The sequence below is a fragment of the Dendrobates tinctorius genome, unplaced genomic scaffold (assembly GCF_039654945.1).
Source record: "Dendrobates tinctorius isolate UK_male_01 unplaced genomic scaffold, ASM3965494v1 ptg000160l, whole genome shotgun sequence".
Lineage (NCBI taxonomy): Eukaryota > Metazoa > Chordata > Amphibia > Anura > Dendrobatidae > Dendrobates > Dendrobates tinctorius.
In genome coordinates, this window is record NW_027361827.1 from 5,294,100 (window position 1) to 5,310,495 (window position 16,396).

The following is a 16,396-nucleotide window of genomic DNA, read 5'->3' on the forward strand; positions in this document are numbered from 1 at the left end:
GTAATAGCAGAGCTGATACTCTGCGACACAGCATGCAAAGTCACTGAGCAATGCGGGCACAAGACACAGACTCTTGCAGAGCGGAGGAACACATTAGCTGGCTGGAGTTCTTACTTCACCGCAGGTGTAGTCAGGCAGAGGTTCCTGAAGTCAAGTGTTCAGCAATCACTCGGTCAGCAGGCAGGGATCCAGACGTGCAGGTTGGCAGAGGACTCCGCCGTTAAGAGAGGACCAACAGGGATAGTAAGTCCAGGCTTGGGACTGCAGAGGCACAAAGTCCAATACATAATACACAAGCAATGAATCAGAGCAGGTGCTGGCTTTATATACAGCTTTGACAGGAAGCAAGATGGCCGACGTGGAAACATCAAGATCCATGTTAACTAAGGGCAAGTCTAAGGGCAAGAGAAACAGATTCCAGGACTAGATACTGACATGGGGTCTAGTTTCCAAAATGGGATCACTTGTTGTGGGGTTCCACTGTTGAGGCACATCAGGGGCGCTCCAAACAGGATATTCTTTTCCAAGAAATTTTGCATTCAAAAAGTCATACGATGCTCTTTCCCTTCAGAGCCCTGCTGTGCGCCCAGACAGTAGTTTTCTCCCTCATATAAGGTATCGGCAAACTCAGAAAAAATTACTCTACAAATTGTATGGTGCATTTTCTCCTGTTACACTTATGAAAATGCAAAATTTGGGGCTAAAAACATTTTTGTGTGGAAAATGTGTTCTTCTATTTTCAAGGCTTAACATTATAAACTTCTGTGAAGCACCTGAGGGTTCAATGTGTTCACTAAACATTTATATCAGTTCCCTGAGGGGTCTAGTTTCGAAAATGTTGTCACTTGTGGGTGATTTTCACTGTTTAGGCACATCAGGGGCTGTCCAAACGCGACATGGCTTCCGCTAATTGTTCCAGCTAATTTTTCATGCAAAAAGTCAAATGGTGCTTCTTCCCTTTTGAGCTCTGCCGTGCCCCCAAACAGTTGTTTTCCCACACATATAGGATATCGGCATGCTCAGCAAAAATTGCACAACAAATTTGTGGTCCATATTTCCTGTTACCCTTGTGAAAATAATAAAATTGTGCTAAAGTAAATTTTTTCTGAAAAAAAGTTAAATGTTAATTTTTTCTCCACATTCCAAAAATTTCTGTGATGTACCTGAAGAGTTATTAAACTTATTGAATATGGTTTTGAGCACCTTGAGGGGTGCAGTTTTTAGAATGGTGTCACTTTTTGGTATTTTCTATCATATAGACTTCTAAAAGTCATTTCAAATGTGAGATGGTCCCTAAAAAAATGGTTTTGTAGATTTTGTTGGAAAAAGAAGAAATGGCTGGTCAACTTTTAACCCTTATAACTTCCTAACAAAAAAGATGTTAAAAATTGTGCTGATGTAAATTAGACATGTGAAAAATGTTATTTATTAACTATTTTGTGTGACACATCTTTCTGATTTAAGGGCATAAGAACTCAAAGTTTGAAAATTGCTAAATTTTCCAATTTTTCATCAAATTTCTATTTTTTTGACAAATAAATGCAGGTTATATGAAAAAAGTTTTACCAGTAGCATGGCTCCCGACGAAGCCATAGGCGAAACGCGGGTCGAGGCTCCTTGTGTCCCACCGACGCACCCTGCACTGAGATCCAGCGGCACCATGACTGAAGGTAACCAGCTCTGAGCTCCCACCATATTTAACTTACCGCTACTTTCTGTTCAGCGATCTTATGGCCATTATCTTGTTGACATATCATAGAAGTGAATAACTATTTGCTGGACTGAGATGGGATCTCTTTCTTTTTTTATTTGCTTCTGAGCAGCTGAACATGTGCAATTGCGTTTAGTGAGACTACCCGCTCTCTGTATGGTGTGCACATTTACCTTGCTTCATACTAGGAAGATACATGCCTCGTATGTCATTTATATTGGGCCGCACTACTTTCATATATAACTCTGCCAACAGTACGCATTAATTAATTTGTAGTTGTGGATCCCTCAACATATAACTATTGATTTCTTATGAGGACTATATCTCCTTATGCTATATTATGTAACATGTGACACCCTATATATTTTAACTGCCGCTTCTTGCTCTACTTTGGATCTATGCTTTGCATATTGTCACTTTATGTGTGTATCATCATCTATAAAATATTACTATATTTATGATATTCTTTTGAGCCTCTATTTTTTCAGGGACCACTCTGGGTACTGACTGATATTGTCGATTATATCCTGGTGACTGACCATTTGATCTTTGGATATTTGATACATGAGTCACTTATTATTTTACGTTTACTATTTCCAGTCCCGTTGAAATAATTTCTATTGCAACCCCTGATTTTTCTAGTTTTTTTCGGTTTCATGTCTTTGGTCTAGAGGCTTTTTTCCACCTGACCATGTGGAATTTTTCTTTTTTGGTTTAATGAAGTACAATATGTCACAAAAAAAACTGTCAGAATCAGTTGGATCCGTTGCAGCTTCCAGAGTTTACCTTATAACCTCATAAAGTAACACTGGTCGGAATTGTAAAAATTGGCCTGGTCATCGACGTGCAAACCACCTTGGGGGGTAAAGGAGTTAAACTGTTGTTGCCCTTTTTGTTTAGTAAAAGAGTGGGCAGCCCCAGATTAGTGATTTTTCTAAATATAAGTTATTGCCAAAAGTGCTTACTGTAAACACTAATAGTCTTAAATTTCTAGCTGACGCCAGACACAAACTTGTGGGCGGCAAGATCCCGTCTCACAGTGAAACAGCAAGACCTCATGAGCTCTCACTCTTTGCACTAACCCTGTGCTGCCACATACTTTTACAAAGCTGTGGCTGCATGATAGAGAGTTACCATTTCATAACAGATTATTAGAGTATATGGCAGTATTAGGTTATTAAGAAAAGCAAAATCTCACTCTTTCACTGCAAGAATGGATGAGGAAGATTGTAGGACCCCAATCTACATGCCAGGACCCCCCAACCTGGATTACAGTTGTTAATGAGCACTTTTAAGATTAAGTTATAATTAGTAAAGTCACCAGTCTGGGACTGTCTATTCTTCTATTAAATAAATAGTCCAGCCCCAGGTTGGTGATAGGTGATCTTTAAGCCTTAAGCCCCCGTTACACACTGCGATATCGCTAGCAATATCGCTGTAAAGTCACCGATTTTGTGATGTAGCAGCGATATTGCTAGCGATATCGCTACATGTGATACTTACCTCAGACCGGCTCCCCCGCTGGTTATCGCTGGTCGCACGAGAAGGTCCTGGATCATTTCTCGTCGTCAGCTTCCTGCCGCGCTTCCTGCTGTGACAACGAGCGACGCGTGGGCGCAGGCGGGAGGACGTCAGGATCGCCGCGTCTGACAGGTAAGCAACGACCCCCGACCCCTGCGATGTCGCTGGTGAGATCTGCCTGTGTGGTCGCTCACTAGCGACCACCTAGCGATGCACCAGCGATCCATATCGTTGTCAGGATCGCTGGTGCATTGCTATGTGTAATGGTACACTTACTGTAAAAACAACATGTAAACTTTTACCCCAATAAAGCTAGATAACTATTAATTTTTCAACACTCTAGCCTTTGCTTTTACCACTGAAGATGCTAATCCTCTATAGCATAATGGCCACACAGCGTAGAATCTGCATATGTAACTATCATTTTACTGAAAGCTATATAGGGGTTAGATCACTTATTGATCATTGATGGCACATTTAAAATAAAATGGTGTGGCAGAATTGGGAATCACATTTACCGTAATTATCATTGCCTTATTAAATACTTCCATGTAATGTTTCATTTTTTTTTTTACAGATGACAGTTTCTAAATCTTCAATTAAAAAAATGGAATATTTCATGATTTGTTAATCATTTAGCTTACTAATATTACAGTTTTCTTAAAATATAAAAGAGAACAGAAAAGCTATAAATATTATAATTGTGAATCCTGAACTATCTTAACATAATCTGCTAATAATGTAGTCACTGGCTTTCTACAAAACTCTCCACATTTGATGCACTGACTCTTTTTGTAAGAACCCTTTGATTTTTTTTCCACTGAAATTGGGTCATTACTGCTAATGTATATTTCTAGAAATAATAAACTGACTAGAAAAAGAAAGACAATTTCTCCATCTCTGCAGTCTAGGGTGAAATTTTACTGCATAGTTCTGCTTGCGAGATAATTTACAATTATATTCTGAAAGCTTTCGTAAGGTCACAGACATGCAATTGAGCAGAAAAACTGAGATGTCTTTCTCTTCAACATGAGCAAGTTGAGGTTTGACTAGAAGTTGATAGAAGAAAAATGACACCAAAAGCAATTTCACTGAGGTATTGTGAAATCCTAATATAGTTGATTGGGTCATCATGACATAGCTGAATCTATCGGTGTTGTTCATCCTGTGACTGAAAGTCCTTTCAAACATTACTAAAATGAAATGTTTGTGGGAAAAAATATATTTCTTCAAAATATCAATGGACTGTAACGAAAACACTGGAACAAAAAAAAATGTGAGATATGAAACCGTGTATGGGGATTCTGTCATTATTTTTGAACCTCTCTATAGAGTGCTGTACATTTGCCCATCTAGTAATGCATTAAAGGGAATCTGTCAACTGGTTTTGGCGAGCTATTTAAATGAGGTCTGTCAGGTCCGATGGGTGGTGTTTCGGATCTTTGCCGCCTCCCCATCCTTGGCCGCCATTCGCAGTTTTTTCATGAATAGGAGTAGGTGTCCGCCATATTTCGCTCGAGCGCTAAGCATTCTTGGCTTGCGCACGCGCAGTATATTTTGCCCAACTGCTTTGCCCCGGAAGTATTTTGCTGTGTTCCGGGGCCTAGTCAACCGGCGCATGCGCAGTAAGGCTTTTCGGCTTTGTCCGCAGTTGGGCAAAGCATACTGCGCGTGTGCGAGCCAAGAATGCTTAGTGCATGCACAAAATATGATGGACACCTACTCCTATTCATGAAAAACTGCGAACGGTGGCTAAGGATGGGGAGGCGGCAAAGATCCGAAACACCACTCATCGGACCGGACAGACTTAATTTAAATAGCCCACCAAAACCAGGTGACAGATTCCCTTTAAAGAAAGATATTTTGTCATTTTAACATTTCCACTTTGAAGGAAATGTGTCCTAATAAAAAAATAAAAAATAAAATATCTTGTGACTTCCTCAGAGGAAAAAAAATACCTACTGCATCATAGTTTTTACAATGTTTGATAGTAGGGACCAGTTTGTTAAAATTAGTGGGGTTTTTTTTTTTAGCTCATTTTGCCCTTAAAGACCAAGCACTAATTTGTATATATAATATGTGTTGCATTATGTGGTAATACATTTGGAATGCTTTCAGCTAGAGATGAGCGACCTTGCCTTTTTTCAGGTCGAGTCGGGTTTCATGAAACCCGACTTTCGCAAAAGTCGGGTCGAACGAAATCGGCCGATTATCGTGAAAAGTCGAAGGCCGACTGAAACACGAAACCCAATGCAAGTCAATGGGGAAGCAAAATCGGCAGGGAGTGGAGGACAGGAAACACACCTACAGTGCCCTTTTGAATGCCAAAAACATCAATTCTTACTACTGAAGCATTTCAACCTTAATTTACTTCATAATACTAGTTACGCACTGAAAAATGGGGGTTATTTGGCTAAATTTGTGGGGGGGTAGGGCTCGCTCCAGGTTTTCATGTGCCCTGGGCCAAAGAGCGCCCCTTTAACACATAGCACAACTCATGATGCTCTGATACGGCAGAGAAATAGCGGTATAGTACAATGAAAAATTCTTCACTTTTTACATCTCATGACTGATATCCATTTTAAATTCTCCAATGGCTCCAAAAACGGACAGTATATTACTCCATACAGTATTATGGCCACAGCATAGTGCGCTATACAGAGTAATGAGGCCCATATATTTCTCCATACAGAATCATTGGTCCCATATAATGTTTGAAACAGTATATGATGAACTCCACATAATGCTACAGTGTATGTTGGTCCCAATGGATGAAGCTCACTCCTAGCTGGAGCGCATGGTCCGGATTCCGGTCTCTGAGTTTGTAGGGACACTGACGTTCCTGCAGCCGAAACCGGAGGAAGTAGCAGTTGTAAATGCTCTGTACTAAAGCTCGGAGGCCCCAGCAGCGACGTGTGGGAGCCAGAAGGAAAAGGCTATGGCTGCCTGCCATACGAGAAAGTTCCAAAAGAGAGTCAACAGAGGGAACTTCATTGAACTCAGCACTGCGAGTACCTCAGATAAGCGCTAGAACCGAGGCCATACTACCTATCTGCAGAGAGAGAATTTCAAATTGGCTTCCTGGCTGACCAGCTCCTTCTCCATTTGTACTCTGGGTCCTGGACGGCACTTACCAAGTACAGGTAAAGGAACTGCACGACTGTGTCTGTCATCTTTCTCCTGCGCCTGGCACATGGCTCTGCTACATCCTGCACTGCACACCATCTACCAAGCGACTACGGCCCTACCTGTACAGGGCTTCTACATCTTAGCTGCACCACAACATCTGTCCCAGAGAAGCGACACTGCAGCACTGGTCAATCTAATCAGAAACCACAGGTGGCGTTACGTATCATTCACCTATAAATGTAATTCACCCCTTTGCATGGACGCCCAGGGCCACGGAACGGGTCACCACCACCGTGACACATTCCTGTGAGACACCGGCCCGGTACCAATTAACCCCACTGCCCTGGCTGGCCACCCACACTCCATGTCAGATTCATCTTGGACTGGGGAATTCACGATTTGACTTGATAACCCAGACATAGTATGATAGAAAGAGCTACATGGACTAATGTGAAGTGTGGCCTGCTGCATCATTCACTTTGGGTGGGGATGCAGGACACAAGGAAAGGGGTTCTTCCTGGCCAGGAGCCAGCACTTGACGACTCAGTGCTTGCATTTTTTGAAACTTCAGAGGAGGAGGGCATATTTGCTGGAGTCTGTTTCGGCAATGTAAGCCAAAACCAGTTCCTCATGCTCCAACTTTAAAAGTGGTTAACCTACTCTCAGAAAAGGTAACCTTCCAGGTATTCTGGAGCCAGGCCATGACGCAGGGTCAACACCTCCTGCCTTAGCTGCTATTGTGCTTTTGCCACTACCAACAGATGCACCACCACCATCAGCACCAACTGGGCCCCCCACGCCCACATCGGCGGCCTCTTCCACCAAACTTCAAAATTCAGCACAAAATAGACACAAAATAACATCAGATATATGGCACTGTATCAGAAGCGTACAGCTCTATTCAGTCAAAGGATAATTGTCAATCTCCATATATATTCCATCAGTCACACAGAGACGCTCAGAGGCTCAGTATGGATTAGACAAGAATATAAAAAGTAGACAAAGTGTACAGTATCATCAGATTGCAGGTATATATAGTATAGTTTAAACATTAACAATGTACATCTATATATCAGAAGTAGTGTTGAGCCACCCTGCTAGTGTTTTGGTTCGTCGCACAGGAGTCAAGTTCGTTGAATGTTTGTCGAACTACATTGAAAACAATGGCAGGCAAACACAAACACATAGAAAGCAATTACAAAACATCTTAAAAGGTGTCCCAAATCCGAAAAAATGCTCAGAAGACAAAAATTAACATATGGAAAAGGTCAACTACATTTAGAAAAGAGGTGGAGGAGTAAAAGGAGGAGGTGGAGGAGACACAGATATAGGCTTGTCATGCCCTTATGAAGTCATGAAAGGCTGTAATAAAAATGTAAAATACAAACCCCCCAAAAAAATTCTGAAATCAAACACGATCATATACAGTCGGAATTCCCACCAATAAATTATGCCAACTGGCGATCGGGCGGCGTTATTCCCACGAACCTCCAAACAGCGTCCATGAAGGCAAAGTGTTTGCTTTCCAGGGGCAGTATGATTGCAAAGCTGAACCTTAAAGGAATGTCCAAAAGGGCACCACCAGGAGTGGAGCCTGCGGCTTAATTGGACTCAACCCGGGAAACCACAACCATGCCACCTCAAGAAAAGATGCACACATTGAAAGTTTTGTTGATTCTGTGTGTGGTGTGGTATGCCCATTTGTAGTTGTGCTAGCGATTTGTCAGCTTTATTCCTTTAACGAACGAGACTCCAGCATGCCCCCGCGGTACGCGTCAAGCTTACTAGAGGGATACGCGAGGCTCTGGCACGCGAGATCAAGCAATAACAGGTCTATCATGGCCTTACATGTCCGGGGCTGCATGCGTGCTACACTGAAAGGACCAGCTTTTGTCGCTTACAGGTGCAGATAACCCGCTGAACATCGTTAGTGATGGGGATCTGTGATTCCAATTATTCTCCGCAAACAATGATTTCCCAGTAAGTGCAGGTCAACCACAATTCCTGAATTAAGCCTAACCGGCATTCCTGAAAAAATGCAAAAAATTACGTGTCCAAACCACAGGTGCTGTAGCTTGCTTAACAGCTCGGCAGCCGTTCTCAGGCCCAGTATGGATTCGACAAGATTCTAGAAAGTTGATAAAGGGTACAGTTTCACCAGATAACACGTATATATGTAGCATAGTTTACACATTAAAAACCTATGTCTATAGATCAGGAGGCAGGCTCAGATGGTCTCAGGCCCAGTATGGATTAGACGTGATTGGACAAAGGAGACAAACGTTACCGTATCACTGGATAACAGGTATGTATAGCATAGTTTACACATTAAAATTATATGTCTATAGATCAGGAGGCAGACTCAGACGTTCTCAGGTCCAGTATGGATTTGACCAGATTGTACAAAGTTGAGAAAGGGTACATTATCACTGGATAGCAGGTATATATAGCATAGTTTAAACATTTAAAATCTCCGTGTTCTCAGTATGGATTAGACAACAATCTAAAAAGTCGAAAATGAAATGTATTTGAAGCGTACACCAGTATACACTTTTGGTGGTATTTTTTAATCTTCATATATAAGAAAGTACATATATAAGAAAGACCAGACTCTCCGCAATAGGAAATGAGATGCATACAATTACTGACATAAAGTCTAGTGATTGCAGAAATCTAGGAATTATTATTCACGGGAAAAGCTTCCGTCACAATTCTCAGAGGCGATGCTGACCGTCAATTAATTAGTGTGTGGAGACAGCAAAAGCCTTTCTTTGTGAAGAAAATGTTGCTGTATCGCAGTACCATTGATCCCATCGCCGTTACTCATATCCATCCAATTTTGATCACAGGGAAAGATGTAAACATGGTGCTCACAGCCTATCATGATCTGTCACGTAACTTTGGAGTGCAAAACACAGAAGACACAGGCCGTAGGCGATTCAATTGGATTGGCATGAGAGGGCACATTTAAAAATGTGCGCTGGAATGTCCCACATCTGTGGGTAGGAAAACTGTGAAAGCTGATGAGAAACCACCACTGCATCTCATTGTGAGTCGACGTCCATAAGAAATGGAAGCCATTGATCATCTGAAGCTAGAGCCCGGCCAGCGGGACAGGGCATAGCTACATCTTAACCATCATCGTCTATCAGTTCACCAAATTTGTAGTGGCAGTCCCAGTGAAGGATTTGACAGCCCAGACTACACAGCGGAGGAGCAGGGAGAGGTAAACATTGCAAATGCTGGGGCCCTGCCCAAGCAAGGGGGGCCCACTCGTGGGCGTCGGCACTGGCACTGGGCCCCTCATAGTACGGCGGTGTGTCTGACGGCGGGTGTGAACCCCCACCGTCAGAGACACTTGATTGCACTATGAAGGACCCTGTGCCAGTGCCCGCGCCCAAGAGTCGGCCCACCCACCTGTCCAGGGCAACGGCACTCGCACGGTTGCGTGTGCTAGGTGGTGACCCCGGCCATGGGGGGAGGAGGCAGCCCAGTTAGGGAGGTTTACAAAATGGCATATGTTGATGTGGGACATTCACCTGCTGCTAAAGGAAAAATTGGTCAAGTCCCAGGAAGAGGAGGACCAAAGAAAGCCATTTTTCTGGCAACTTATGTCATCAGGGTAAGGTGTGACAAAATCCTTGGAAACCCATGCATGGTTCATTTTAATGAAGGTTAGATCATCCACATTTTGGGTCGAGTGACGGGTCCTTTTTTCTGTCATGATTGATCCAGCAGCACTGAAGACTAGTGTTGAGCATTCCGATACCGCAAGTAACGGGTATCGGCCGATACTTTCTGTATCGGAATTCCGATACCGACATCCGATATTTTTTCAATATCGGGCATCGGCATCGGCATCGGAAGTTCAAAGTTGATTGACAGCCGAAATGACGTCATCATGATGCGCGGTGTGTGCGCATCATGATGCGCCGTCATTTCGGGCCTTCCGGGGGTCTCTGCCGGCCTGCCGGGGGGCTGTGCCGGCCTGCCGGGGGGCTGTGTGGACTGCCCGGGGTCTGTATCGGCCTGCCGGGGGGCTGTGCCGGCCTGCCGGTGGTCTGTGCACCCTGTGGGGGTCTGTACCGGCCTGCCGGGGGCCTGTGCTGGCCTGCCGGGGGGCTGTGCTGATGTCCGGGGGTCTGTGCAGGCATCATCCGATGGGACTACAAGTCCCATCTGGCAATGCCTGCTACCATGACAGTGATTGACACATTAGCCAATGATGGGACAGTAGTAGTCCCATCATCCGGCTAATGTGTTAAATGTTTAAAAAAAAAAAAAAAAAAAAAAATACTACATACATACTACATACATACTACATGCTACATACATACCACATATATACTACATGCATGCTACATACATACTACATGCTACATACATACTACATGCTACATACATACTACATACATACTACATGCATGCTACATACATACTACATGCTACATACATGCTACATACATACTACATACATACTACATACATACTACATGCATGCTACATACATACTACATGCTACATACATACTACATACATGCTACATGCATGCTACATACATACTACATGCTACATACATACCACATATATACTACATGCATGCTACATACTACATGCTACATACATACCACATATATACTACATACATACTACATGCATGCTACATACATACTACATGCTACATATATACTACATACATACTACATATATACTACATGCATGCTACATACATACTACATGCTACATACATACTACATGCTACATATATACTACATACATACTACATACATACTACATGCTACATACATACCACATATATACTACATACATACTACATATATACTACATGCATGCTACATACATACTACATGCTACATACATACTACATACATGCTACATACATACTACATGCTACATACATATGTAGCATGCATGTAGTATGTATGTAGCATGTATGTAGCATGCATGTAGTATATAAGTAGTATGTAGCATGTATGTAGCATGCATGTAGTATATATGTAGCATGTAGTATGTATGTAGCATGCATGTAGTATATATGTAGTATGTATGTAGTATGCATGTAGCATGCATGTAGTATATATGTACTACGCATGTAGCCGGATGATGGGACTACTACTGTCCCATCATTGGCTAATGTGTCAATCACTGTCATGGTAGCAGGCATCGCCCGATGGGACTTGTAGTCCCATCGGACGATGCCTGCACGGACCCCCGGACATCAGCGCAGCCCCCTGGCAGGCCGGTACAGACCCCCACAGGGTGCACAGCCCCCCGGCAGGCCGGCACAGCCCCCCGGCAGGCCGGTACAGACCCCGGGCAGTCCGCACAGCCCACCGGCAGGCCGGCAGAGACCCCCGGAAGGCCCGTACAGACCCCCGAGAGGCTGTACAAGGGCAGGAAAGGGTTTTTCCAATTCCGATACCGGAAGTCTCATAGACTTGAATGGGACTTCCGGTATCGGCATCGGCGATACCGATACTTTTTTTAAAGATCGGCCAATCCATTCCGATCCGATATTTTGAAGTATCGGACGGTATCGCTCAACTCTACTGAAGACTCTTTCCGATAGCACACTTGCAGCTGGACAAGCGAGCTCCCGTAAGGCATATTATGCCAATTCAGGCCAGGTGTCCAGTTTAGCGGCCCAATAGTCAAATGGGAATGACCTGTGAGGAGAACATTGATATGGGAGGAGAAGTAGTTTGTAACCATAGTTGACAAGTGCTGTCTCCTGTCACTTTCAATCGATGCAGTATTACCATTCGTGTGAGCAGGACTTGAAAAATCAGTCCACAACATGGTCATGAAACCCCTGTCTCCAACGCCACTTCTGATGTGTGCACCACCAACACCTCTTCCAAGCTGCCCCGGCCCCTACGGCTCGTGTGAGAACCATCACAACTGCTGTGTGCTGGGAATGCCTCAGCCATCCGGTTTACCAGAGTTGCTTGTTCGTTAGCCAATATTAGGTCAAGGTTCTCCTGTGGCATGATGTTTTGGAATTTGCCTTTATAGCGTGGATCCAGGATGCTGGCCAACCAGTAGTCGTCATCGTTCATCATTTTGGCAATGCGGGGGTCCCTTTTTAGGACCTGCAAGGCATAATCTGACATGTGGGCCAATGTTCCCAGTGTCAATGATGCACTGCGAGTGCAGGTGTCATGTCGGACGCTGTTCACACCACAGCGTCCGGCAGGCAGCGGTAGTTCCATCTCCGTCCACTATAGCCTCAGTGGCGCCGGCTTGATTTTACTCAGGTTATCTGGGGTTAATATAGCTGGAAATCAGGTGGGATGTTTGGTCACGCCCACGGTCTTTAAATAGTCGTGCTGGCCTGTGGGCGTCGCCGATTATAGCTTGTGTTTTGTGCCAAGTGGTTCCGGTCTGGAGAGGAGGTGTTGGAGAGAGAAATTCATATCTGGTGTCGTATGATCCGTTGTTACCTTTTCGCCTTCCTATATTTGTGCTTTGTTTTGCCCTGTTCACATTATAGTATTGTCCTGTGTGTATGCGGCGCGGTGTGGTTTGAGTTCTCCCTGTCTGTCATTACTGTGTGGGCTTGGTGGTTTTACAACTCACTGGGTGGAGGGTGGAGGGTTCAGCTTAGGGCTGAGCAGGAGATAAGGAGAGGCTGGAGGCTCAGGCATTTGCACCTTTAGCAAAAACCCTGGGTTGAGGGTCAGACAGGGTTTTCCCTAGTTTGAGGGACTCCGCAGGGGCCCGGGTTTGTCAGCCTCCTTTGACCTAAGCCCCGCATAACAGCAGGATGAAGAAGCACTTTCTGGCAAATCCACATCCCTCCAGTCACGCACAAACCCTGTACCAGACCTTGCCACACCAACATTTTCTCTTGCCCCACGAGAAGCATCCTCCTCCCCTAAATATTCATCCCCAACATCATCCTCCTCCTCCTTTTCCTCTTCTTCCTCCACCTCGTCCAGGAGAGTTCCCGGAGAAGACAATGGCTTACTTTCAACAAGGCTTCCCTCCTCCTCTTCCTCATCATCCTCGGCTGCAGACGCCTGCTCCTTAATGTGCGTCAACGTTTGCATGAGCAGACGCATAAGTGGGATGCTCATCCTTATGATGGCGTCGTCTGCGCTTACCAGCCGTGTGCATTCCTCAAAACATTGAAGGACTTTACAGAGGTCTTTCAGCTTCGACCACTGCACATCTGTCAACTCCATGTCTGCCCTCAAAGTGCCTGCCCGTGTATTCTCCCACAAATGCATTACGGCCTGCCTCTGTTCGCACAGCCACTCAACCATGTGCAGGGTGGAGTTCCACCTTGTTGCAACATCGATAATTAGGCGGTGCTTTGGAAGGTGGAGCAATCGCTGCAGCTTCTGCATACGACTGGAGTGTACCGGTGACTGGCGGATGTGCGAGCACAGTCTTCGGACCTTTTGGAGCAGGCCTGTTAACTCCGGATAATTGAGGAAGTACTGCACCACCAGGTTCAAAGTGTGAGCCAAGCAAGGTATGTGTCTGAGTTTTGAAAGGGCTATGGCTGCCACAAAATTCCGGCCATTATCACTAACTACCTTGCCTGCCTCAAGATGTAGACTGCCCAGCCATGACTCAGTTTGTCGCTGAAAGTAGTCGGCCAGTACCTCCGCGGTGTGTATTTCGCCCAAACACATCATCTTCAACACAGCCTGCTGATGCTTTCCACTAGCTGATTGATAGGGGGACACCTTGTGTGCAACACTGGCAGCTGCGGATGGAGTGCTCGTGCGACTGCGTTCTGTGGACGAGCTTTCGCTTCTGGAGGAGGAGGAGGAGGGTCGAACGCCTACAGCCAACTGTTTCCTATACCTTGGGCTAGGCAGCACTGTCCCACCACCGCTGTCCCCTGTGGACCCTGCATCCACCACATTAACCCAGTGCGCAGTGATGGACACGTAACGACCCTGGCCATGCCTACTGGACCATGCATCAGTTGTGAGGTGCACCTTTCCACTCACTGATTGCTTGAGTGCATGGACAATGCGGTCTTTCACATGAAGGTGGAGGGCTGGGATGGCTTTGCGAGAAAAGAAGTGGCGACTGGGTAGGTCAGAGCGTGGTACTGCATAGGCCATGAGCTCGCGGAAAGCTGTGCTTTCAACCAACCGATAGGGCAACATCTCTAACGAGATTAGTTTGGCAATGTGGGCGTTCAAACCCAGTGTACGCAGATGAGAGGATGAGTACTTTCTTGTCCTACTCATAGTCTCTGGTAGGGTGAGCTGGACTTGAGAGCTGCATATGGTCGAACTAGCGGTGGACATGGCGGACTGAGAGAGGGTTGATGATGGTGATGGAGTTGATGTTCTTTCTGATGGCCTAGATTCAGTCTTTCTTTGCAATAACAGTGTGATTCCCTGACTGATATGCCCTTGCGACGACAACTCAACATTTGCTGCTGGTGGTGTGCTAACCGGTGTGCTTACAGTGGGGGAAACAATGTAGTGTTGCTGAATACCTTCTTCGGGAGCAGTTGCACATGTGGTACGTGAGTTTTGATAGTCCATCCACTCTTGCAAGTGCATGGTGGTTAAATGTCTTAGCATGCAACTGGTATTCAAATTTCTCAGATTTTTCCCTCGGCTAAAGGTTTTTGCGCACTTCTTACATACAACCTTTGCCTGATCATTAGGATTTTGTTCAAAAAAGTGCCACACTGCACTCTTCCTATTATGGAAGATATTTTGAGGCCTTGCACGCTGTGCTATTTTAACTGTCTGGCCAAGCTGTCCTGCAACTCTTTTGGTTTTTGTAACCTGTTTTTCTACTGCTCCGGGCCTGCCAGATAACAGCTGTTGTGATGTCGATGCCCGCTGCGGTTGCTCCTCATCCTCTTCTGAGCTATTGGCAGTGGCACCCTCTTCCCCCAATGGATGCCAATCTGGGTCAACAACTGGGTCATCCATCACCTCCTCTTCAATGTCATGTGCACCTTCCTCTGTGTCACCGTGTATGGTGGTATAGTATGCGGGAAGGGGCACCTGAGTTTCATCGGGGTCAGATTCTGCCTCAGTACACTGCGAGGACAATGTAGTGCTCTGAGTGAATGTAACAGCAGAATCATCTATCAGTGGCTGTGCATCAGTGCACTCCATGTCAGATTCATCTTGGCCTGGGTAATTCACAATTTGACTTGATAACCCAGGCATGGTATGTGAAAACAGCTCCATGGAGTAATCTGTAGTGTGGCCTGCCGCATCCTTCAATTTTGGTTGGGGTGAAGGACACAAAAAAAGGTGTGGTTCTTGACCATGAGCCTCCAATGACGACTCAGTGCTTTTATTTTTTAAAACTTCAGAAGAGGAGGCGATAGAGCTGGAGGCTGAGTCAGCAATGTAAGCCAAAACTTGTTCTTGAAGCTCCGGCTTTAAAAGCAGTTTCCCTACTCCCAGGAAAGGGAGCCTTCGAGGCCTTGTGGAGCCAGACGATGACGCAGGCTCAACACCTCCTGCATTAGGTGCTATTTTGATTTTGCCACTACCAGCAGATCCACCACCAACACCATCATTACCAGTTGCCAACCCCCGCCCACTTCCACGGACTCTTCCACCACACTTCCTCATTTTTGGGGAAAATGTACCCAAAAAAACCACCAAATATATGGTACTGTAAAACAAGGTACAAGGTGTATGTAGGAATGGGTAGAATTTGAATCTCTCTAGACTTCAGGACACAGTTGGATTTTGTCAGGCCCTGTTTATATTACACCGCAATGTGACAGGCAGATTCTGGATGGTGTAAGAAAGATGTATAGAGGAATGGGAAGAATTGGAATCTCTCCAGACCACAGGACACAGTTGGATTCTGTCAGGCCCTGTTTATATTACACGGCAATGTGACAGGCAGATTCTGGATGGTGTAAGAAAGGTGTATAGAGGACTGGGGAGAATTGCAATCTCTCTAGACATCAGGACACAGTTGGATTCTGTCAGACCCTGTTTATATTACACCGCAATGTGACAGGCAGATTCTGGATGGTGTAAGAAAGGTGTATAGAGGACTGGG